We start from the raw sequence: 24,292 nt of genomic DNA on the forward strand, positions 1-24,292 counted from the left end.
CCGACAGCGCCCAAGACAATCAGTGGGGCCCGAGACAGGGCAAGGCCAAAGCCAGCAGGGCCCAAAACAACCAGTAGGGCCCGAGACAGGCCAGACAAAGCCAGCAGGTCCCAAGACAAACACTAGGGCCCGAAACAGTTGAAGGCCAAAACCAGTATGGACCGAGAGAACCAGTAGGGGCACAGACAGGCGAAGGCCAAAGCCAGCAGGGCCCGAGCTAGGCCAAAGCTAAAGCCAGCAGGACCCGATACAACCAGTAGGGCCCGAGACTGGCCAAGGATAAAGCCAGCAAGGCCCTAGACAACCAGTCAGACCCGAGACAGGCCAAAATCAAAGCCATCAGGGCTTGAAACAATCTGTAGGGCCCAAGACTAGCCTAGACCAAAGCCAGCAAGGCTTGAGGCAACCAGTCTGGCCCGAGAAATGCCAAAGCCAGCAGGGCCTGAAATAACCAGTAGGGTCCGAGACAGGCCAGGGCCAAAGCCAGCATGGCCCGAGACAAGCCAAGGTCAATGCCAGCAGGGACCGAAACAACCAGTAGGGCCAGAGACAACCAGTAGGGCCCGAGACAGGCCAAGGTCAAAGCCAGTAGGGCCACAGACAGGCCAAGGCCAAACCAGCAGGGCCTGAGACAGGCCAAGGCTAAAGCCATCAGGGCCTCGACAGGCCAAGGCTAAAGCCAGCTGAGCCGGAGACAACCAGTAGGGCCGGAGACAAGCCAAGGCTAAAGCCGGCAGGGCCTGAGACAACCAGTAGGTCCAAAAAAGGCCAAAGCCAGCGGGGCCCGAGACAACTAGCAGGGGCCAAGACCAAAGCCAGCAGGGCGCAAGACAGGCTAAGGCCAAAGCCAACAGCACCCGAGACAACCAATAGGGCCCGAGACAGGACAAGGCCAAGGCCAACAGGGCCCAAGGCTACCTGTAGGGCCCGAGACAGGGCACAGCCAAAGCCAGCAGGGCCCGAGACAACCCGAAGGGCCCGACACAGGGCAAGGCCAAAGCCAGCAGGGCCTGAGACAACCAGTAGGGCCTGAAACACGCTACGGCTAAAGTCAGCTGGGCCCGAGACAACCAGTAGGTAGGGTCCAAGAAAGGCCAAGGCCAAAGTCAGCAGGGTCCGAGACAACAAGTAAGGCCCGAGAAAAGCCAAGGCCAAAGTCAGCAGGGCCCGAAGCAACCAGTAGGGTGCGTGACAAGCCATGCCAAAATCCAGCAGGGCCCGTGACAACCAGTAGGTCCCGAGACAGAAGAAGGCCAAAGCCAGCAGGGCCCAAGAAAACCAGTAGGGCCCGATACAGGCCAAGGCCAAAGCCAGCAGGGTCCGAGACAACCAGTAGAGCCCGAAACAGGCCAAGGCCAAAGCCAGCAGGGCCCGAGACAGAATAAGGCAAAAGTCAGGAAAGCCCGAGACAACCAGTAGGGCTCGAGACAAGTCTAGGCCAAGCCAGCAATGCCCGAGACAACCAGTAGGGCCCGAGACAAGTCTAGTCCAAGCCAGCAAGGCCCAAGACAACCAGTAGGGCCCTAGACAAGCCAAGTCCAAAGCCAGCAGGTCCCCAGACAATCAGTAGGGTTTGCGACAAGCTAAAGCCAACAGTCCCCGAGACAAACAATATGGCCCGAGACAGGCCAAGGCTAAAGCCAGCAGTGCCCGAGACAAGTATTAGGACCTGAGACAGGCCAAGTCCAATGCCAGCAGATCACGAGACTGGCTAAAGCTAAAGCCAGCAGGGCCCGCGACAACCAGTAGGACCAGAGACAAGCCAAGGCCACAGTCAGCAGGGCTCGAGACAACCAGTAGGGCCCGAAACAACCAGTAGGGCCCGAGACAGGCCAAAGTCAGCAGGGCCCGCGACAACCAGTAGGACCCGAGACAAGCCAAGGCCAAAGCCAGAAGTGCCCGAGACAACCAGTAGGGCCTGAGACAAGCCAAGGTTAAATCCAGCAGGGTCCGAGACAACCAGTAGGACCCAAGACAAGCCAAAGCCAATGCAAGAAGGGCCCGAGACAACCAGTAGGGCTCGAGACAAGCCAAGTCCAAAGCCAACAGGGCCCGAGACAACCATTAGGGTGCAAGACAAGCCATGCCAAAAGCCATCAGGGCCCGTGACAACCAGTAGGGCCCGAGACAGAAGAAGGCCAAAGCTAGCAGGGCCCAAGAAAATCAGTAGGGCCCGAGACAGCCAAAGCCAAAAGGGCCCGACACAGGCCAAGGCCAAAGCCAGCAGGGCCCGAGACAGACCAAGGCCGAAGTCTGCATGACACGAGACATGCCAAGGCCAAAGCTAGCAGGGCCCGGGACAAGCCAAAGCCCATGCCAGCAAGGCCCAAAACAACTGACACAGGCCAAGGCTAAAGACAGCAGGACCTGAGACAACCAGTAGCGCCCGACACAGGCCAAAGCCAGCAGGGCACAAGACAGGCCAAGACCAAAGCCAACAGAGCCCAAGGCAACCAGTAGGACCCGAAACAACCAGTGGGGCCCAAAACAGGCCTAGGCCAAAGGCCCGACACAACCGGTAGGGTCTGAAACAGGCGAAGGCCAAAGTCAACAGGGCCCGAGAAAAGCCAAGGTCAAAGCCAGCTGGACCCAAGATAACCAGTAGGGCCAGAGAAAAGCCAAGGTCAAAGCCAGCTGGACCCAAGACAACCAGTAGGGCCCGAGAAAAGCCAAGGTCAAAGCAAGCTGGACCCAAGACAACCAGTAGGGCCCGAGAAAAGCCAAGGTCAAAGCCAGCTGGACCCAAGACAACCAGTAGGGCCCGAGACAAGCCAAGACCAAAACCAGAAGGGCCCGAGACAACCAGTAGGGCCCGAGACAAGCCAAGGTCAAAGCCAGCAGGGTCCGAGACAACCAGTAGGACCCGAGACAAGCCAAAGCCAATGCCAGAAGGGCCTGAGCCAACCGGTAGGGCTCGAGACAAGCCAAGGCCAAAGCCAGCAGGGCCCGAGGCAACCAGTAGGGTGCGAGACAAGCCATGCCAAAATCCAGAAGGGCCTGAGACATCCAGTAAGGCCCAAGCCAAGCCATGGTCAATGTCAGTAGGGCCCGAGACAACCAGTAGGGCCCGAGACAAGTCAAGGCCAAAGCCAGCAGGGCCCGAGACAACTTGTAGGGCCCGAAACAGGCAAAAGTCAAAACCATTAGGGCCATAGTCAGGCCAAAGTCAGCAGGGCCTGAGACAGGCCAAGGCCAAAGCCAGCAGCGCCTGAGACTACCAGTGGGTCCTGAGACAAGCCAAGGCCAAAGCCAGCAGGGCCGGAGACAACCAGTTGGGCTGGAGACAGGCCAAGGCCAAAGCAAGTGGGGCAGGTGAGAACTAGTAGAGCCCGAGAAAATCCGAGGCTAAAGTCAGTTGGGCCAAAGACAGGCCAACGTTAAAGCCAGCAGAGCCCGAGACAAACAGTTGGGCCAAAGTCAGGACAAGGTCTTGAGACAAGCCAAGGTCAAAACTAGCAGGGCCCAAGACAACCAGCAGTGCCTTAGACAAGGCCAGAGCCAGTAGGGCCCCGAGACAAGCTAAGACCAAAGGCAGCAGGGCCAGAGACAACCAGTAGGAACCGAGACAGGCCAAGGCCAAAGCAAGCAGGACCGATACAACCAGTAGGGTAAGAGAATATCCAATACCAAAACCAGCCGGGCCCGAGACAACCAGTAAGACCTGAGAGAAGCCAAGGCCAAAGCCAACATGGCCCGAGACAACCAGTAGGGCCCGAGATAGGCCAAGGCCACAGCCTGCAGGGCCCGAGACAACCAGTAGCACCTAAGACAGGCCAAACCTAGAGTCAGCAGGGCCCAAGACAACCAGTTGGGCCAGAGTCAGGCCAAGGCCACAGCCAACAGGGCCCGAGACAATCAGTAGGCCCAAAAACAGGACAAGTCCAAAGGCCCGAGACAACCAGAAGGGCCTGAGATAGGCCATGGGAAAAGCCAGCAGGGCCCATGACAGGCCAAAGCCAAAGCTAGCAGGGCATGTTTCAGGCCAAGGCCAAAGCCAGCAGGGCATGAGACAACCTGTAGGGCCCAAGACAAGCCAAGGCCAAAGGCAGAAGGGCACGAGATAGGCCAAGGGCAAAGCCAGCATGCCCCGAGACTACCAGTAGGACCTGAGACAATCCGAAGCCACAGCTAGCGGGGCCTGAGACAACCAGTAGGGCCAAAAACAGGCCAAGGACCAGTAAGGCCCGAGAAAGGCCAAGGCGAAAGCCAGCAGGGCGCGAGACAACCAGTAGGGCCCTAGAAAAGCCAAGGTCAAAGCCAACAAGGCCTGTGATGACCATTGTTGCCCGAGACACGACAAGTCCAATGCCAGAAGGGCACAAGACAGGCCAAGATCAAAGCCAGCAGGGCCCGAGACAACCAGTAGGACCCAAGACAAGCCGAAGCCAATGCCAGAAGGGCCCGAGACAACCAGTACGGCTCGAGATAAGCCAAGGCCAAAGCCAGCAGGACCCAAGACAAAAAGTAGGACCCGAGAAAAGCCAAGGCCAAAGCCAGCAGGACAGGGACATCCAGTAGGGCCCGAGACAAGCCAAGGTCAAAGTCAGCAGGGCCCGAGACAACTAGTAGGTCCCGAGACAAGCCAAGGTTAATGCCAGTAGGGCCACAGACAGGCCAAAGCCAGCAGGGCCTCTGACAACCAATGGGTCCCAAAACAGGCCAAAACCAGCAGGGACCGATGCAACCAGTAGGGCCTGAGGTAGGCCAAGATCAAAGTCAGTATGGCCACAGACAGGCCAAGGCCAAATCCAGCAGAGTACGAGACAAGCCAAGGCTAAAGCCAGCAGGGCCCGAGACAACCAGTAGGACCCAAGAAAGGCCAAGTCCAAAGCCAGCGGGGCCCGAGCCAACCGGTAGGGCTCGAGACAAGCCATGGCCAAAGCCAGCAGCTCCCGAGACAACAAGTAGGGCCCGAGAAAAGCCAAGGCCAAAGCCAGCAGGACAGGGACATCCAGTAAGGCCCGAGACACGTCAAGGTCAAAGTTAGCAGTGCCTGAGACAACTAGTAGGTCCGGAGACAAGCCAAGGTCAATGCCAGTAGGGCCACAGACAGGCCAAAGCCAGCAGGGCCTCGAGACACCCAATGGGGCCCAAAACAGGCCAAAGCTAGCAGGGCCTGATGAGACCAGTAGGGCACGAGACAGGCCAAGGTCAAAGTCAGTATGGCCACAGACAGGTCAAGGCCAAAGCCAGCAGGGTTCGAAACAAGCCAAGGCTAAAGCCAGCAGGGCCCGAGACAACCAATAGGGCTTGAGACATGCCAAGGCCAGAGCCAGCAGGACCCGAGACAACAAGTAGGGCCCAATAAAAGCCAAGGCCAAAGCCAGAAGGGCCCGAGACAACCAGTAGGACCTGAGACAAGCCAAGGTTAAAGCCAGTAGAGCCCGAGACAACCAATAGGACCAGAGATGAGCCAAGGCCAATGCCAGAAGAGCCCGAGACAACCAGTAGGGCCTGAGACAAGCCAAAGCCAAATCTAGCAGGGCCCGAGACAGGCCAAAGACAGGAGGGCCCGAGACAATCAGTTGGGCCCAAGAAAATCCAACGTCTAAGCCAGCAGGGCTCAAAACAACTAGTAGGGCCTGAGACAAACCAAGGCCAAAATCAGCAGGGCCCGAGACAACCAGAAGGGCCCGAGACAGGTCTAGTCCAAGCCAGCAAGGCCCAAGACAACCAGTAGGGCCGTAGACAAGCCAAGGCCAAAGCCAGCAGGGCGCCAGACAATCAGTAGCGCTTGAGACAAGCCAAAGCCAACAGTGCCCGAGACAACCAATAGGGCCCGATACAGGCCAAGGCTAAAGACAACAGTGCCTGAGACAAGTAGTAGGTGTCACACTGTCACAGAATACTGGAGGTAGGGGGCCTAAGCTGACCCTAAGCTGGGGCCCTGACTAATCCCTCATCCTGGAGGTACTGTTAAAGGTACAGAGGTCCAGGCCGCCAGCGTAACCCCTACCTCCTGAGGATCCCTGCACCACAGTAATCTAGTCCTGAGAAGGACCCCGATCACAACAATAGGGAACCAGCAATAATATGCCCACACACAGTATTTAGACGAACGAGACAGTACAAGGGAAAAACCAAAACCACCTTGCATACAACTTCAACAAAACTACAACAGAGGGAACACCAACGGGAAAGGAGATAAATGATAAAGCGAGGAAAGGGAAATAACACTTTCAAATACACTTATCTCAGCAACTCCAAACACCACGATCCGCTCTGTAAGTCTGAATGAAAAGCTTTCACCGACACCTCACAAACAGACCTGCAGGAATATAAAGGAGTCTCACTAACGAAGCATTGATTGCAGCTGGGCGAGGCTGGACCTCAGCTAGCCCAGAGAGAGAGAGAATTAACTCCTTCACTGCCGAGAAAACACAAAGCACCAACAAGTCAGCTGCGAGAAGTCAGGCTGTGTACTCGTGACGATCTTCGTGGCAACACACCCGTGACAGTACCCCCCCTTCTACGAGGGGCCTCCGGACCCTCAGGGCCAGGTTTATCCGGGTGAGTCGTGTGGAAGGCCCGAACTAATCGGTCTGCGTTAATATCCGACGCAGGAACCCACATCCTCTCCTCAGGACCATACCCCTTCCAATGAACCAAGTACTGAAGGGACCGGCGATTAAAGCGTGAATCAATGACCCTCGATACCTGGAACTCCAAGTTACCATTGACAACCACAGGAGGGGGAGGTAAAGGTGACGGTACCACCGGCGCCACATACCTCTTAAGCAATGATCTGTGAAACACGTTGTGAATTTTAAACGTAGGGGGGAGGTCAAGACGGAATGCCACCGGATTAATAACAGAACTGATTCTGTACGGCCCGATGAACCTGGGACCCAGTTTCCAGGAGGGAACCTTAAGTTTAATATTCCTGGTAGACAACCATACCTGATCGTTCACACTTAGGTCCGGACCAGACACTCTCCTCCTATCAGCCATACGTTTGTATCGGTTCCCCATAGTATTCAGATTCTTCAGCACCCCTCTCCATACTGAAGCGAGAGATGAGGAAAATCGTTCCTCCTCCGGAACCCCCGAAGAGCCCCCCCTACTGAAAGTACAAAACTGGGGGTGAAAACCATATGCCCCAAAAAACGGGGACTTACCAGTGGACTCGCTTCGCCTATTATTGAGAGCAAACTCTGCCAGAGGTAGGAAAGAAGCCCAGTCCTCCTGGTTCTCTGACACAAAACACCGAAGATATGTCTCCAAGCTCTGGTTCATACGTTCCGTCTGACCATTGGTCTGAGGATGAAAAGCCGACGAGAATGACAAATGCATCCCCCGCCGTGCACAAAACGCCTTCCAGAACTTGGACACAAACTGAGACCCCCGATCAGACACCACCTCGGAGGGTACCCCGTGAAGCCTCACAATCTCCCCAATGAACACCTGCGCAAGTGTTTTAGCATTAGGGAGAGCCGGAAGAGCGATAAAATGTGCCATCTTGCTGAACCTGTCCACTACAACGAGTATGACCGTTTTACCCGAAGACGGAGGGAGGTCCGTAATAAAGTCCATAGACAGATGAGTCCAAGGACGCTCCGGGATCTTCAAAGGTAAGAGGGCCCCAGACGGACGGGTATGTGAGGTCTTAGAGCGCGCACAAACCCCACAGGACGCGACAAAAGTTACCACCTCTTTATGTAAGTTAGGCCACCAAAACCGACGCGAGAGGAGATCCACAGTTGCTTTACTCCCCGGGTGTCCTGCAAAAACTGAGTTATGGTGTGCCTCGATCACCTTTTGTCGCAACTGATCTGGAACGAACAGTCTCCCCGGAGGTCCAACAGGGGCGTCCCCCTGAGCCTCCAATATCTCCTCCTCCAGCTCAGAGCATACTGCCGAAACCACCACCCCCTCCTGAAGAACAGGAATCGGGTCGTCCGTATTCCCGGCCCCAGGGAAACTACGAGATAAGGCATCCGCCTTTACATTTTTAGACCCAGGACGATATGTAACGACGAAATTAAACCTGGTAAAAAACAATGACCACCTAGCTTGTCTGGGATTCAGACGTTTAGCGGACTCCAGATATAGCAGGTTCTTGTGATCGGTGATGACGGTGACCGGATGAACTGCCCCCTCCAAAAAATGGCGCCACTCCTCAAAAGCTAACTTAATGGCCAGGAGTTCCCTATTGCCGACATCGTAATTCCTCTCAGCGGACGACAATTTTTTAGAGAAAAAGGCGCACGGATGCCACTTACCAGGGGACGAACCCTGTGACAATACTGCTCCCACCCCTACCTCGGAAGCGTCTACCTCTACAAAGAATGGCTGAGACGCATCAGGTTGAATGAGTATGGGTGCCGAGGCAAAACATTTTTTCAAGGAGGAGAATGCTTGACAAGCCTTGTCAGACCACCTAGAAAAATCCGTCCCCTTTTTAGTCATGTCTGTGAGAGGCTTAACCACGGACGAGAAATTACGAATGAACTTCCGGTAATAGTTAGCAAACCCCAGGAAACGTTGTAGTGCCTTAAGATTCTCCGGCCGATCCCACTCAAGAACTGCCCGCACTTTCCCAGGGTCCATACGAAAACCGGACGCAGAAACCAGGAAGCCTAAAAACTGGAGTTCCTGTACGGCGAACACACACTTTTCCCACTTGGCATACAGTTTATTATCCCGCAAGATCTGTAACACCTGTCTAACGTGCTCCTGATGAGACACCAGATCCGGCGAGTAAATTAAGATATCATCCAGATATATGACAACAAACTGTCCCACCAGGTGGCGAAAAATATCATTAACAAAGTGTTGAAACACCGCCGGGGCATTAGTCAGACCGAATGGCATGACAAGGTTCTCATAATGCCCCTCCGGAGTGTTAAAAGCCGTCTTCCACTCATCCCCCTCCTTCATCCTAATCAAATTGTACGCCCCCCTGAGATCCAACTTAGAGAACCATTTGGCGCCCACGATCTGATTAAAGAGATCGGGAATAAGTGGGAGCGGATACGGATCTCGGACCGTAATCCGATTAAGTTCACGGAAATCCAGGCAAGGGCGTAGGCCTCCATCTTTCTTCTTAACAAAGAAGAACCCCGCGGCCACCGGTGAAGATGAAGGTCTAATATGCCCCTTAGCCAGACTTTCAGAAATATAATCCTTCATGGCCTGCCTCTCAGGACCAGAAAGGTTATACAACCTAGCTTTAGGTAACTTGGCCTCAGGGAGCAGTTTTACAGAACAGTCATACTCGCGATGAGGAGGTAGTTCCTGACACCCATTCTCCGAGAATACATCCTCAAAGTCTGCCAGAAATGGAGGTAAGACCCAAGGAGTAACCGCACCGATGACCGTGTTCATGCAGTTTTTATTACAGAATTTACTCCATTGGCTTATCTCTCTGGTTTGCCAATTAATAACAGGGTTATGCTTAGCTAACCAAGGAAGGCCCAACACTATAGGAGTGGGAAGACCCTCCAACACGTAGCAAGACAACAGTTCTTTATGTATTGCCCCCACTTGAAGTTTTACGCCATGCACAGCTTGCAAAAAACTTCCCTGACCGAGAGGCCTGGCATCGATCGAGAATATGGGGATGGGTTTAGCCAACTCACTCAATCGCATACCTTGAACCCGGGCAAACCGAGCATCAACCAGATTAGCCCCGGCCCCACTATCCAGAAGAACAGATATCCTCTCAGTTCTCGTACCCACCACCACCTCCGCCGGTACGAGAAACTGAGACGAACCTAGGGACGAAATACCTACTCCCAGATTGCCGTCCACCACACAACCTGGGATCAACAGTTTTTTCGACGACTCTTTACTCAGCAAGGGGCGGGATGGACACCCCCCAATAAAATGTCCCTTTTTCCCGCAGAGGAAACACCTTCCTGTCTTATGGCGCACCACCGGTCCCCTTCCCCGAAATGATGTCCCTCCTAATTGCATAGGCTCCTCCGGACTGACCAGGGGAACCACCATATGAGGGGACCTTGTAAGAGGTGGAGACATTACAGGGGGTAGAGTTATCCCGCACCTCTCCCGAAGCCGTCTGTCAACGCGAATAGCAAGGGCCATAGCGGCTTCCAGTGACGCGGGAGAGTCATACTGTGCCAACACATCCTGTAATTTGTCGGATAAACCATGACAAAACTGGCTCCTAAGAGCCGGGTCATTCCACTGGGTGTCCGTGGCCCACCTACGGAACTCCGAACAGAATTCCTCCGCCGGACGATCTCCCTGCTGAATCCTACGTAACTTAGACTCAGCAAGGGAGATCCGATCTGGGTCATCATACACGAGTCCCAAAGCAGCGAAAAACCTATCCACTGACTGGAGAACTGGGGAGCTAGGGGGAAGAGAGAACGCCCAAGATTGTGGGTCCCCTTGTAGGAGCGAGATGACAATTCCCACCCTTTGTTCTTCACTGCCCGATGACCGAGGCCGCAGCCGAAAGTACAATTTGCATGCCTCCCGGAAAACAAAAAACTTGTCCCGCCCCCCAGTGAACCTGTCAGGGAGAGCTACTTTAGGTTCTGGTCCGGCTTGCTCCAGAGGATGCAAAACCTTGGACCTAACGTCCGCCAGCCCCATGGACAAACTCTGCAACTGCTGAGCTAGACCGGCTACTGGATCCATGGTAGCTGGAGAAAAAACTAAGATGGTCGGTGAAAATGTCACACTGTCACAGAATACTGGAGGTAGGGGGCCTAAGCTGACCCTAAGCTGGGGCCCTGACTAATCCCTCATCCTGGAGGTACTGTTAAAGGTACAGAGGTCCAGGCCGCCAGCGTAACCCCTACCTCCTGAGGATCCCTGCACCACAGTAATCTAGTCCTGAGAAGGACCCCGATCACAACAATAGGGAACCAGCAATAATATGCCCACACACAGTATTTAGACGAACGAGACAGTACAAGGGAAAAACCAAAACCACCTTGCATACAACTTCAACAAAACTACAACAGAGGGAACACCAACGGGAAAGGAGATAAATGATAAAGCGAGGAAAGGGAAATAACACTTTCAAATACACTTATCTCAGCAACTCCAAACACCACGATCCGCTCTGTAAGTCTGAATGAAAAGCTTTCACCGACACCTCACAAACAGACCTGCAGGAATATAAAGGAGTCTCACTAACGAAGCATTGATTGCAGCTGGGCGAGGCTGGACCTCAGCTAGCCCAGAGAGAGAGAGAATTAACTCCTTCACTGCCGAGAAAACACAAAGCACCAACAAGTCAGCTGCGAGAAGTCAGGCTGTGTACTCGTGACGATCTTCGTGGCAACACACCCGTGACAGTAGGGCCTGAGACAGGCTAAGACTAATGCCAGCAGGGCACGAGACTGGCTAAAGCTAAAGCCAGCAGGGCCCGGCATAACCAGTAGGACCCGAGACAAGCCAAGGCCACAATCAACAGGGCACGAGACAACCAGTAGGGCCCAAAACAGGCCAAGGCCAAAGGCCCGAAACAACCAGTAGGGCCCGAGACAGGCCAAGGCCAAAGCCAGCAGGGCCCGAGACAGCCAGTAGCACCTGAGACAGGCCAAAGCTAGAGTCAGCAGGGCCCAAGACAACCAGTTGGGCCAGAATCAGGCCAAGGCCAAAGCCAGAAGGGCCTGAGACAAGCAAAGATCAAAGCCAGCAGGTCCTGAGACAACCAGTAGGGCCAGACACAAGCCAAGGTCAAAGCCAGCCGGGCCAGAGACTTCATGTACTGCCTGAGACAAGCCAATGTCAAATCAGCAGGGCCCAAGAGAAGCCAAGGCAAGAGCCAGTAGGGCCCGAGTCATGCCAAGACCAAAGGCAGCAGGGCCAGAGACAACCAGTAGGACCCGAGACAAGCCAAGGCCACAGGCAGTAGGGCACTAGACAGCCCAAGGCCAAAGCCAACAGGGCCCGAGACAATCAGTAGGGCCATAAACAGGACAAGTCCAAAGGCCCGAGACAACCAGAAGGGCCTGAGATAGGCCATGGGAAAAGCCAGCAGGGCCCATGACAGGCCAAGGCCAAAGCTAGCAGGGCATGTTTCAGGCGAAGGCCAAAGCCAGCAGGGCATGAGACAACCAGTAGGGCCCAAGACAAGCCAGGGCCAAAGCCAGAAGAGCACGAGATAGGCCAAGGGCAAAGCCAGCATGGCCCGAGACTACCAGTAGGACCTGAGACAATCCGAAGCCACAGCTAGCGGGGCCTGAGACAACCAGTAGGGCCAAAAACAGGCCAAGGTAAAAATGGCCTACTCAACCAGTAAGGCCCGAGAAAGGTCAAGGCGAAAGACAGCAGGGCGCGAGACAACCATTAGGGCCCTAGACAAGCCAAGGTCAAAGCGAGCAGGTCCTGTGAAGACCATTGTTGCCCGAGACACAACAAGTCCAATGCCAGAAGGGCACAAGACAGGCCATGATCAAAGCCAGCAGGGCCCGAGACAACCAGTAGGGCCAAAAACAAGGCCGAGGCCAAAGACCCGAGACAATCAGAACTGCCCAAGGCTGGCCATGGGAAAAGCCAGCAGGGCCCGAGACAACCAGTAGGGCCCGAGACAGCCAAAGCCAGAAGGGCCCGAAACAGGTGAAGGCCAAAGCCAGCAGGGCCCGAGGCAACCAGTAGGGTCCGAGAAAAGCCAAGGTCAAAGCCAGCTGGAACCAATACATCCAGTAGGGCCCGAGACAAGCCAAGGCCAAAGCCAGAAGGGCTCGAGACAATGAGTAGGGCCTGAGACAAGCCAAGGTCAAAGCCAGCAGGGTCCGAGACAACTAGTAGGACCCGAGACAAGCCAAGGCCAAAGCCAGCCGGGCCCGAGACAACAAGTAGGGCCTGAGAAAAGCCAAGGCCAAAGCCAGTAGGGCCCAATGCAACCAGTAGGGTGCGAGACAAGCCATGGCAAAATCCAGCAGGGCCCGTGACAACCAGTAGGGCCCAAGATAGAAGAAGGCCAAAGCCAGCAGAGTCTGAGACAACCAGTAGAGCCCGAGACAGGCCAAGGCCAAAGCCAGCAGGGCCCGAGACAACCAGTAAGGCCCGAGACAGGACAAGGCAAAAGTCAGCAAAGCCCGAGACAACCAGTACGGCTCGAGAGAGGTCTAGGCCAAGCCAGCAAGGCCCGAGACAACCAGCAGGGTCCGAGACAGGTCTAGTCTAAGCCAGCTAGGCCCAAGACAACCAGGAGGGCCCTAGACAAGCCAAGGCCAAAGCCTACAGTGCCCGAGACAACCAATAGTGCCCGAGACAGGCCAAGGCTAAAGCCAGCAGGGCCCAAGACAAGTAGTAGGGCTTGAGATAGGCCAAGGTCAATGCCAGCAGGGCAGGAGACTGGCTAAAGCCGGCAGGGCCCGCGACAACCAGTAGGACCCGAAACAAGCCAAGGCCACAGTCAGGAGGGCCCGAGACAACCAGTAGGGCCCGAGACAAGCCAAGGCCAAAGCCAGAAGGGCCCGAGACAACCAGTAGGGCCTGAGACTAGCCAAGGTTAAAGCCAGCAGGGTCCGAGACAACCAGTAGGACCCAAGACAAGCCGAAGCCAATGCCAGAAGGGCCCGAGACAACCAGTAGGGCTCGAGTTAAGACAAGGCCAAAGCCAGCAGGACCCAAGACAAAAAGTAGGACCCAAGAAAAGCCAAGGCCAAAGCCAGCAGGAAAGGAACATCCAGTAGGGCCCGAGCAAGGCAAGGTCAAAGTAAGCAGGGCCCGAGACAACTAGTAGGTCCCGAGACAAGCCAAGGTTAATGCCAGTAGGGCCACAGACAGGCCAAAGCCAGCAGGGCCTCTGACAACCAATGGGTCCCAAAACAGGCCAAAACCAGCAGGGCCCGATGCAACCAGTAGGGCCTGAGGCAGTCCAAGATCAAAGTCAGTATGGCCACAGACAGGCCAAGGCCAAAGCCAGCAGAGTACGAGACAAGCCAAGGCTAAAGCCAGCAGGGCCCGAGACAACCAGTAGGACCCAAGAAAGGCCAAGTCCAAAGCCAGCGGGGCCCGAGCCAACCGGTAGGGCTCGAGACAAGCCAAGGCCAAAGCCAGCAGGTCCCGAGACAAGTAGGGCCCGAGAAAAGCCAAGGCCAAAACCAGCTGGACAGGGACATCCAGTAAGGCCCGAGACACGTCAAGGTCAAAGTCAGCAGTGCCTGAGACAACTAGTAGGTCCCGAGACAAGCCAAGGTCAATGCCAGTAGGGCCACAGACAGGCCAAAGCCAGCAGGGCCTCGAGACAACCAATGGGGCCCAAAACAGGTCAAAGCTAGCAGGGCCCGATGAGACCAGTAGGGCACGAGACAGGCCAAGGTCAAAGTCAGTATGGCCACAGACAGGCCAAGGCCAAAGCCAGCAGGGTCCGAGATAAGCCAAGGCTAAAGCCAGCAGGGCCCGAGACAACCAATAGGGCTTGAGACATGCCAAGGCCAGAGCCAGCAGGACTCGAGACAACAAGTAGGGCCCAATAAAAGCTAAGGCCAAAGCCAGAAGGGCCCAAGACAACCAGTAGGACCTGAGACAAGCCAAGGTTAAAGCCAGTAGAGCCCGAGACAACCAATAGGACCCGAGATGAGCCAAGGCCAATGCCAGAAGAGCCCAAGACAACCAGTAGGGCCTGAGACAAGCCAAAGCCAAATCTAGCAGGGCCCGAGACAGGCCAAAGCCAGGAGGGCCCGAGACAATCAGTTGGGCCCAAGAAAATCCAACGTCTAAGCCAGCAGGGCTCAAGACAAATAGTAGGGCCTGAGACAAACCAAGGCCAAAGCCAGCAAGGCCCAAGACAACCAGTAGGGCCGCAGACAAGCCAAGGCCAATGCCAGCAGGGCCCCAGACAATCAGTAGCGCTTGAGACAAGCCAAAGCCAACAGTGCCCGAGACAACCAATAGGGCCCGATACAGGCCAAGGCTAAAGCCAACAGTGCCTGAGACAAGTAGTAGGGCCTGAGACAGGCTAAGACTAATGCCAGCAGGGCACGAGACTGGCTAAAGCTAAAGCCAGAAGGGCCCGCGACAACCAGTAGGACCCGAGACAAGCCAAGGCCACAGTCAACAGGGCTCGAGACAACCAGTAGGGCCCAAAACAGGCCAAGGCCAAAGGCCCGAAACAACCAGTAGAGCCCGAGACAGGCCAAGGCCAAAGCCAGCAGGGCCCGAGACAGCCAGTAGGGCTTGAGACAAGCCAAGGCCAAAGGCAGCAGGACCTGAGACAACAAGTAGGGCCCAAGAGAAGCCAAGGCCAAAGCCAGCAGGGCCCGAGACAACCAGTATGGTGCAACGCAAGCCATGCCAAAAGCCAGCAGGGCCCATGACAACCAGTAGGGCCCGAGACAGAAGAAGGCCAAAACTAGCGGGGCCCAAGAAAACCAGTAGGACCCGAGACAGCCAAAGCAAGAAGGGCCCGACACAGGCCAAGGCCAAAGCCAGCAGGGCCCGGGACAGACCAAGGCCAAAGTCTGTAGGGCCCGAGACAGGCCAAAGCTAGCAGGGCCCGGGACAAGCCAAAGCAAATGCCAGCAAGGCCCAAAACAACCGACACAGGCCAAGGCTAAAGACAGCAGGGCCCCAGACAACCAGTAGGGCCCGAGACAGGCCAAAGCCAGCAGGGCACGAGATAGACCAAGGTCAAAGCCAGCTGGACCCAAGATAATGAGTAGGGCCCGAGAAAAGCCAACGTCAAAGCCAGCTGGACCCAAGACAACCAGTAGGGCCTGAGACAAGCCAAGACCAAAGCCAGAAGGGCCCGAGACAACCAGTAGTGCCTGAGACAAGCCAAAGCCAATACCAGAAGGGCCAGAGCCAACCGGTAGGGCTCGAGATAAGCCAAAGCCAGCAGGGCCCGAGACAAAAAGTAGGGCCCAAGAAAGGCCAAGGCCAAAGCCAGCGGAGCCCGAGCCAACCGGTAGGGCTTGAAACAAGCCAAGGCCAAAGCCAGCAGGGCCCGAGACTACAAGTAGGGCCCGAGAAAAGCCAAAGCCAGCAGGGCCCGAGGCAACCAGTAGGGTGCGTGACAAGCCATGCCAAAATCCAGCAGGGCCCGTGACAACCAGTAGGGCCCGAGACAGAAAAAGGCCAAAGCAAGCAGGGCCCAAGAAAAACAGTAGGGCCCGAGACAGGCCAAGGCCAAAGCCAGCAGGGTCCGAAACAACCAGTAGAACCCGAGACAGGCCAAGGCCAAAGCTAGCAAGGCCCGAGACAACCAGTAAAGCCCGAGACAGAACAAGGCAAAAGTCAGCAAAGCCCGAGATAACCAGTAGGGCTCGAGACAGGTCTATGCCAAGCCAACAAAGCCCGAGACAACCAGTAGGGCCCTAGACAAGCCAAGGCTAAAGCCAGCAGGGCCCCAGGCAATCAGTAGCGCTTTAGACAAGCCAAAGCCAACAGTGCCTGAGACAACCAGTAAGGCCCGAGACAGAACAAGGCAAAAGTCAGGAAAGCCCGAGACAACAAGTAGGGCTTGAGACAGGTCTAGGCCTAGACCACAAGGCCCGAGACAACCAGTAGGGCCTGAGACAGGTCTAGTCCAAGCCAGCAAGGCCCAAGACAACAAGTAGGGCCCGCGACAGGCCAAGACCAAAGCCAGAAGGGCCCCAGACAATCAGTAGGGCTTGAGACAAGCCAAAGCCTACAGTGCCCGAGACAACCAATAGGGCCCGAGACACGCCAAGGCTTAAGCCAGCATGCCCAAGACAAGTAGTAGGGCCTGAGACAGGCCAAAGCCAGCAGGGCACAACACAGGCCAATACCAAAGCCATCACAGCCCAAGACAACCAATAGGACCTGAAACAACCAGTGGGGCCCAAAAAAGACCTAGGCCAAAGGCCCGAGTGGACCGATAGGGCCCGAAACAGGCGAAGGTCAAAGCCAACTGGGCCCAAGACAACCAGTAGGGCCCGAGAAAAGCCAAGGTCAAAGCCAGCTGGACACAAGACAACCAGTAGGGCCCGAGAAAAGCCAAGGTCAAAGCCAGCTGGACACAAGACAACCAATAGGGCCCGAGAAAAGCCAAGGTCAAAGCCAGCTGGACCCAAGACAACCAGTAGGGCCCGAGACAAGCCAAGACCAAAGCCAGAAGGACCCGAGACAACCAGTAGGGCCTGAGACAAGCCACGGTCAAAGCCAGCAGTGTACGAGACAACCAGTAGGACCCGAGACAAGCCAAAGCCAATGCCAGAAGGGCCCGAGCCAACCGGTAGGGCCCGAGAAAAGCCAAGGCCAAAGCTAGAAGGGCCAGAGACAACCATTAGGGTCTGAGACAAGCCAAGGTTAATGCCAGCAGGGTCCGAGACAACCAGTAGGACCCGAGACAAGCCAATGCCAGATAGGCCCGAGACAACCAGTAGGGCTCGAGACAAGCCAAGGCCAAAGCCAGCAGGACCCGTCACAACAAGTAGGGCCCGATAAAAGCCAAGGCCAAAGCCAGAAGGAAATGAGACAACCAGTAGGGCCTGAGACAAGCCAAGGTTAAAGCCATTAGGGCCCGAGACTACCAGTAGGACCCGAGACAAGCCAAGCCTAAAAGCCAGAAGGGCCCAAGACAACCAGTAGGGCCTGAGACAAGCCAAAGCCAAATGTAGCAGGGCCCGAGACAGGCCAAAGCCAGGAGGGCCAGAGACAACCAGTTGGGCCAAAGAAAATCCAAGGTCTAAGCCAGAAGGACTCAAGACAACTAGTAGGGCCTGGGACAAGCCAAGGCCAAAGTCAGCAGGGCCCGAAACAACCAGTAGGGTCTGAGACAAGCCATAGCTATCAGGGCCCAAGACAACCAGTAGGGCCCGAGACAGGTCTAGTTCAAGGCAGCAAGGCCCAAGACAACCAGTAGGGCCCTAGACAAGCCAAGGACAAAGCCGCACGACCCCAGATAATCAGTAGTGCTTGAGAAGCCAAAGCCAACAGTGCCCGAGACAACCAATAGGGCCCAAGACAGGCCAAGGCTAAAGCGAACAGTGCCTGAGACAAGTAGTAGGGCCTGAGACAGTCCAAGACTAATGCCAGCAGGGCACGAGACTGGCTAAAGCTAAAGTCAGCAGGGCCTGCGACAACCAGTAGGACCCTAGACAAGCCAAGGCCACAGTCAAGAGGGCTCGAGACAGCCAGTAGGGCCCAAAGCAGGCCAAAGGCCGAAACAAACAATAGGGCCTGAGACAGGCCAAGGCCAAAGCCATCAGGGCCTGAGACAACAAGTAGGGCTTGAGACAAGCCAAGGCCAAAGCCAACAGGGCCTGAGACAACAAGTAGGGCTTGAGACAAGCCAAGGCCAAAGCCAGCAGGGCCTGAGACAACAAGTAGGGCCCGAGAAAAGCCAAGGCCAAAGCCAGCAGGGCCCGAGACAACCAGTATGGCGCAAGACAAGTCATGCCAAAAGCCAGCAGGGCCCATGACAACCAGTAGGGCCCGAGACAGAAGAAGGCCAAAACTAGCAGGGCCCAAGAAAACCAGTAGGACCCGAGACAGCCAAAGCCAGAAGGGCCCGACACAGGCCAAGGCCAAAGCCAGCAGGGCCCGGGACAGAACAAGACCGAAGTCTGCAGGGCCAGAGACAGGCCAAGACCAAAGCTAGCAGGGCCCGGGACAAGCCAAAGCCAATGCCAGCAAGGCCCAAAACAACCGACACAGGCCAAGGCTAAAGACAGCAGGGCCCGAGACAACCAGTAGGGCCCGAGACAGGCCAAAGCCAGCAGGGCACGAGACAGGCCAAGACCAAAGCCAACAGAGCCCAAGACAACCAGTAGGACCCGAGACAAGCCAAAGCCAATGCCAGAAGGGCCCAAGCCAACCAGTAGGGCTCGAGACAAGCCAAGGCCAAAGCCAGCAAGGCCCAAGACAACCAGTAGGGCCCGAGACATGCCAAGGCCAAAGTCAGAAGGGCCCCAGACAATCAGTGGGGCTTGAAACAAGCCAAAGCCTACAGTGCCCGAGACAACCAATAGGGTCCGAGACAGGCTAAGGCTTAAGCCAGCAGTGCCGGAGATAAGTAGTAGGGCCTGATACAGGCCAAAGCCAGCAGGGCACAAGACAGGCCAAGACCAAAGCCAACAGGGCCAAACACAACCAATAGGACCCGAAACAACCAGTGGGGCCCAAAACAGGCCTAGGCCAAAGGCCCGAGACAACCTTTAGGTCCCGAAACAGGCGAAGGCCAAAGCCAGCATGGCCCGAGGCAACCAGTAGGGCCCGAGAAAAGCCAAGGTCAAAGCCAGCTGGACCCAAGACAACCAGTAGGGCCAGAGAAAAGCCAAGGCCAAAGCCAGAAGGGCCCGAGACAATCAGTAGGGCCTGAGACAAGCCAAGGTCAAAGCCAGCAGGGTCCGAGACAACTAGCAGGACCCGAGACACGCCAAAGCCAATGCCAGAAGGGCCCGAGCCAACCGGTAGGGCCCGAGACAAGCCGAGGCCAAAGCCAGCTGGGTCTGAGACAACCAGTAGGGTGTGAGACAGGCCAAGTGCAAAGCCAGCAGAGTCCGAGACAACCAGTATAGCCCGAGACATGCCAAGGCCAAAGCCAGCAGGGCCCGAGAAAACCAGTAAGGCCTGAGACAGAACAGCTCAAAAGTCAGCAAAGCCTGAGACAACCAGTAGGGCTCGAGACCGGTCTAGGCCAAGCCAGCAAGGCCCGAGTCAACTAGTAGGGTGTGAGACAGGTCTAATCTAAGCCAGCAAGACCCGAGACAACCAGTAGGGCCCTAGACAAGCCAAGGCCAAAGCCAGCAGGGCCCCAAACAATCAGTAGGGTTTGAAACAAGCCAAAGCCTACAGTGCCCGTGACAACCAATAGGGCCCGACACAGGCCAAGGCTAAAGCCAGCAGGGCCCGAGACAAGTCGTAGGGCCTGAGACAGGCCAAGGTCAATGCCAGCAGGGTAGGAGACTGGCTAAAGCTAAAGCCAGCAGGGCCCGTGACAACCAGTAGGACCCGAGACAAGCCCAGGCCACAGTCATCAGGGCCCGAGACAACCAGTAGGGCCCGAGACAGGCCAAGGCCAAAGCTAGCAGGGCCTGAGACTACCAGTGGGACCCGAGACAAGCCAAGGCCTAAGCCAGAAGGGCCTGAGACAACCAGTAGGACCCAAGACAAGCCGAAGCCAATGCTAGAAGGGTCCGAGACAACCAGTAGGGCTCGAGACAAGCCAAGGCCAAAGCCAGCAGGACCCGAGACAAAAAGTACGACCCGAGAAAAGCCAAGGCCAAAGCCAGCAGGACAGGGACATCCAGTAAGGCCCGAGACAAGCCAAGGTCAAAGTCAGCAGTGCCCGAGACAACAAGTAGGGCCCGATAAAAGCCAAGGCCAAAGCCAGCAGTGCCCGAGACAACAAGTAGGGCCCGATAAAAGCCAAGGCCAAAGCCAGAAGGGCCCGAGACAATAAGTAGGGCCTGAGTCAATCCAAGGTCTAAGCCAGTAGGGCCCAAGAAAACCAGTAGGACCCGAGACAGCCAAAGCCAGCAGGGCCCGGGACAGAACAAGGCCAAAGTCTGCAGGGCCCGAGACAGGCTAAGGCCAAAGCCAGCAGGGCACGAGACCCGCCAACACCAAAGCCAACAGAGCCCAAGACAACCAGTAGGACCTGAAACAACCAGTGGTGCCCAAAACAGGCCTAGGCCAAAGGCCCGAGACAACCGGTAGGGCCCGAAACAGGTGAAGGCCAAAGCCAGCAGGGCCCGAGAAAAGCCAAGGTCAAAGCCAGCTGGTACCAAAATAACGAGTAGGGCCCGAGAAAAGCCAAGGTCAAAGCCAGCTGGACCCAAGACAACCTGTAGGGCCAGAGAAAAGCCAAGGTCAAAGCCAGCTGTACCCAAGACAGCCAGTAGGGCCCGAGAAAAGCCAAGGTCAAAGCCAGCTGGACCCAAGACAACCAGTAGGGCCTGAGAAAAGCCAAGGTCAAAACCAGCTGGACCCAAGACAACCAGTAGGGCCCGAAACAAGCCAAGACCAAAGCCAGAAGGGCCCGAGACAACCAGTAGGGCCTGAGACAAGCCAAGGTCAAAGCCAGCAGGGTCCGAGACAACCAGTAGGACCCGAGACAAGCCAAAGCTAATGCCAGAAGGGCCCGAGCCAACCGGTAGGGCTCGAGACAAGCCAAGGCCAAAGCTAGCAGGGCCCGAGACAACAAGTAGGGCCCAAGAAAAGCCAAGGCCAAAGCCAGCAGGGAACGAGGCAACCAGTAGGGTGCGAGACAAGCCATGCCAAAGCCAGCAGGGCCCTTAACAACCAGTAGGGCCCGAGACAGAAGAAGGCCAAAGCCAGCAGGGACAAAGAAAAGCAGTAGGGCCTGAGACAGGCCAAGGCCAAAGCCAGTAATGTCCGAGACAACCAGTAGAGCCCGAGACAGGCCAAGGCCAAAGCCAGCAGGGCCCGAGACAACAATTAAGGCAAAAGTTAGGAAAGCCCGAGACAACCAGTAGGGCTTGAGACAGGTCTAGGCCAAGCCCGCAAGGCCCGAGACAACCAGTAGTGCCCCAGACAGGTCTAGTCCAAGCCAGCAAGGCCCAAGATAACCAGTAGAGCCCTAGACAAGCCAAGGCCAAAGCCAGCAGGGCCCCAGACATTCAGTAGGGCTCGAGACAAGCCAAAGCCTACAGTGCCCGAGACAACCAATAGGGCCTGAGACAGGCCAAGGCTTAAGCCAGCAGTGCCCGAGACAAGTAGTAGGGCCTGAGACAGGCCAAGACCAATGCCAGCAGGGCACGAGACTGGCTAAAGCTAAAGTCAGCAGGGCCCGCGACAACCAGTAGGACCCGAGACAAGCCAAAGCCACAGTCTGCAGGGCTCAAGACTACCAGTAGGGCCCAAAACAGGCCAAGGCCAAAGCCAGCAGGGCCTGTGACAACCAGTAGGACCCGAGACAAGCCAAGGCCAAAGCCAGAAGGGCCCGAGACAACCAGTAGGGCCTGAGACAAGCCAAGGTTAAAGCCAACAGGGTCCGAGACAACCAGTAGGACCCGAGACGAGCCAAAGTCAATGCCAGAAGGGCCCGAGACAACCAGTAGGGCTTGAGACAAGCCAAGGCCAGAGCCAGCAGGACCCGAGACAACAAGTAGGGCACGATAAAAGCCAAGGCCAAAGCCAGCAGGGCCCGCGACAACCAGTAGGACCCGAGACAAGCCAAAGCCACAGTCTGCAGGGCTCGAGACAACCAGTAGGGCCCAAAACAGGCCAAGGCCAAAGCCAGCAGGGCTTGAGACAACCAGTAGGACCCGAGACAAGCCAAGGCCAAATCCCGAAGGGCCCAAGACAACCAGTAGGGCCTGAGACAAGCCAAGGTTAAAGCCAACAGGGTCCGAGACAACCAATAGGACCCGAGACGAGCCAAAGTCAATGCCAGAAGGGCCCGAGACAACCAGTAGGGCTTGAGACTAGCCAAGGCCAGAGCCAGAAGGGCCCGAGACAACCAGTAGGGCCTGAGACAAGCCAAGATTAAAGCCAGCAGGGCCCGAGACACCAATAGGACCCGAGACGAGCCAAGGCCAAAGCCAGAAGGGCCCGAGACAACCAGTAGGGCCTGAGACAAGCCAAAGCCAAATCTAGCAGGGCCCGAGACAGGCCAAAGCCAGGAGGGCCCGAGACAACCAGTAGGGTCTGACATAAACCAAGGCCAAAGTCAGCAGGGCCAGAGACAACCAGTAGGGTCTCAGACAAGCCATAGCTAGCAGGGCCCAAGACAACCAGTAGGGCCCGAGACAGGTCTAGTCCAAGCCAGAAAGGCCCAAGACAACCAGTAGGGCCCTAGACAAGCCAAGGCCAAAGCCATCAGGGCTCCAGACAATCAGTAGGGCTTGAGACAAACCAAAGCCTGCAGTGCCCGAGACAACCAATAGGGCCCGAGACAGGCAAGGCTAAAGCCAGCAGTACCCGAGACAAGTAGTAGGGCCTGAAACAGGCCAAGACCAATGCCAGCAGGGCACGAGACTGGCTAAAGTTAAACCCAGCAGGGCCCGCTACAACCAGTAGGACCTGAGACAAGCCAAGGCCACAGTGAGCAGGGCTCAAGACAAGCAGTAGGGTCCAAAACAGGTCAAGGCCAAAGGCCCGAAACAAACAGTAGGGCCCGAGACAGGCCAAGGCCAAAGCCAGCAGGGTACGAGACTGGCTAAAGCTAAAGCCAGCAGGGCCCACGACAACCAGTAGGACCCTAGACAAGCCAAGGCCACAGTCAGCAGGGCTCGTGACAACCAGTAGGGCCCAAAATAGGCCAAGGCTAAAGGCCTGAAACAACCTGTAGGGCCCGAGACAAGCCAAGGCCAAAGCCAGAAGGGCCCGAGACAACCAGTAGGGCTGAGACAAGCCAAGGTTAAAGCCAGCAGGGTCCGAGACAACCAGTAGGACCCGAAACAAGCCAAATCCAATGCCAGAAGGGCCCGAGGTAACCAGTAGCTTCGAGACAAGCCAAGGCCAAAGCAAGCAGGACCCGAGACAACAAGTAGGGCCCGATAAAAGCCAAGGTCAAAGCCAGAAGGGCCCCAGACAACCAGTAGGGCCTGAGGCAAGCCAAGGCTAAAGCCAGTTGGGCCCGAGACAACCAGTAGGACCCGAGACAAGCCAAGGCTAAAAGCCAGAAGGGCCAAAGACAACCAGTAGGGCATGAGACAAGCCAAAGCCAAATCTAGCAGGGCCCGAGACAGGCCAAAGCCAGGAGGGCCCGAGACAAACAGTTGGGCCCAAGAAAATCCAAGGTCTAAGCCAGCAGGGATCAAAACAACTAGTAGGGCCTGTGACAAGCCAAGGCCAAAGTCAGCAGGGCCCAAGACCACCAGTAGGGTCTGAGACTAGCCATAGCTAGCAGGGCCCAAGAAAACCAGTAGGGCCCGAGACAGGTCTAGTCCAAACCAGCAAGGCCCAAGACAACCAGTAGGGCCATAGACAAGCCAAGGCCAAAGCCAGCAGGGCCCCAGATAATCTGTAGCGCTTGAGACAAGCCAAAGCCAACAGTGCCCGAGACAACCAATAGGGCCCAAGACAGGCCAAGGCTAAAGCCAACACTGCCTGAGACAAGTAGTAGGGCCTGAGACAGTCCAAGACTAATGCCAGCAGGGCACAAGACAGGCTAAAGCTAAAGCCAGCAGGGCCCGCGACAACCAGTAGAACCCAAGACAAGCCAAGGCCACATTCAAGAGGGCTCGAGACAACCAGTAGGGCCCAAAACAGGCCAAAGGCCCGAAACAACCAATAGGGCCTGAGACAGGCCAAGGCCAAACCCAGCATAGCCTGAGACAACCAGTAGGGCTTGAGACAAGCCAAGGCCAAAGCCAGCAGGACCTGAGACAACAAGTAGGGCCCGAGAAAAGCCAAGGCCAAAGCCAGCAGGGCCTGAGACAACCAGTAGGACCCGAGACAGAAGAAGGCCAAAACTAGCATGGCCCAA

This window comes from Phyllobates terribilis, unplaced genomic scaffold (assembly GCF_046119375.1).
Source record: "Phyllobates terribilis strain yellow unplaced genomic scaffold, ASM4611937v1 Scaffold_11__3_contigs__length_659146591, whole genome shotgun sequence".
Taxonomy (NCBI): Eukaryota; Metazoa; Chordata; class Amphibia; order Anura; family Dendrobatidae; genus Phyllobates; species Phyllobates terribilis.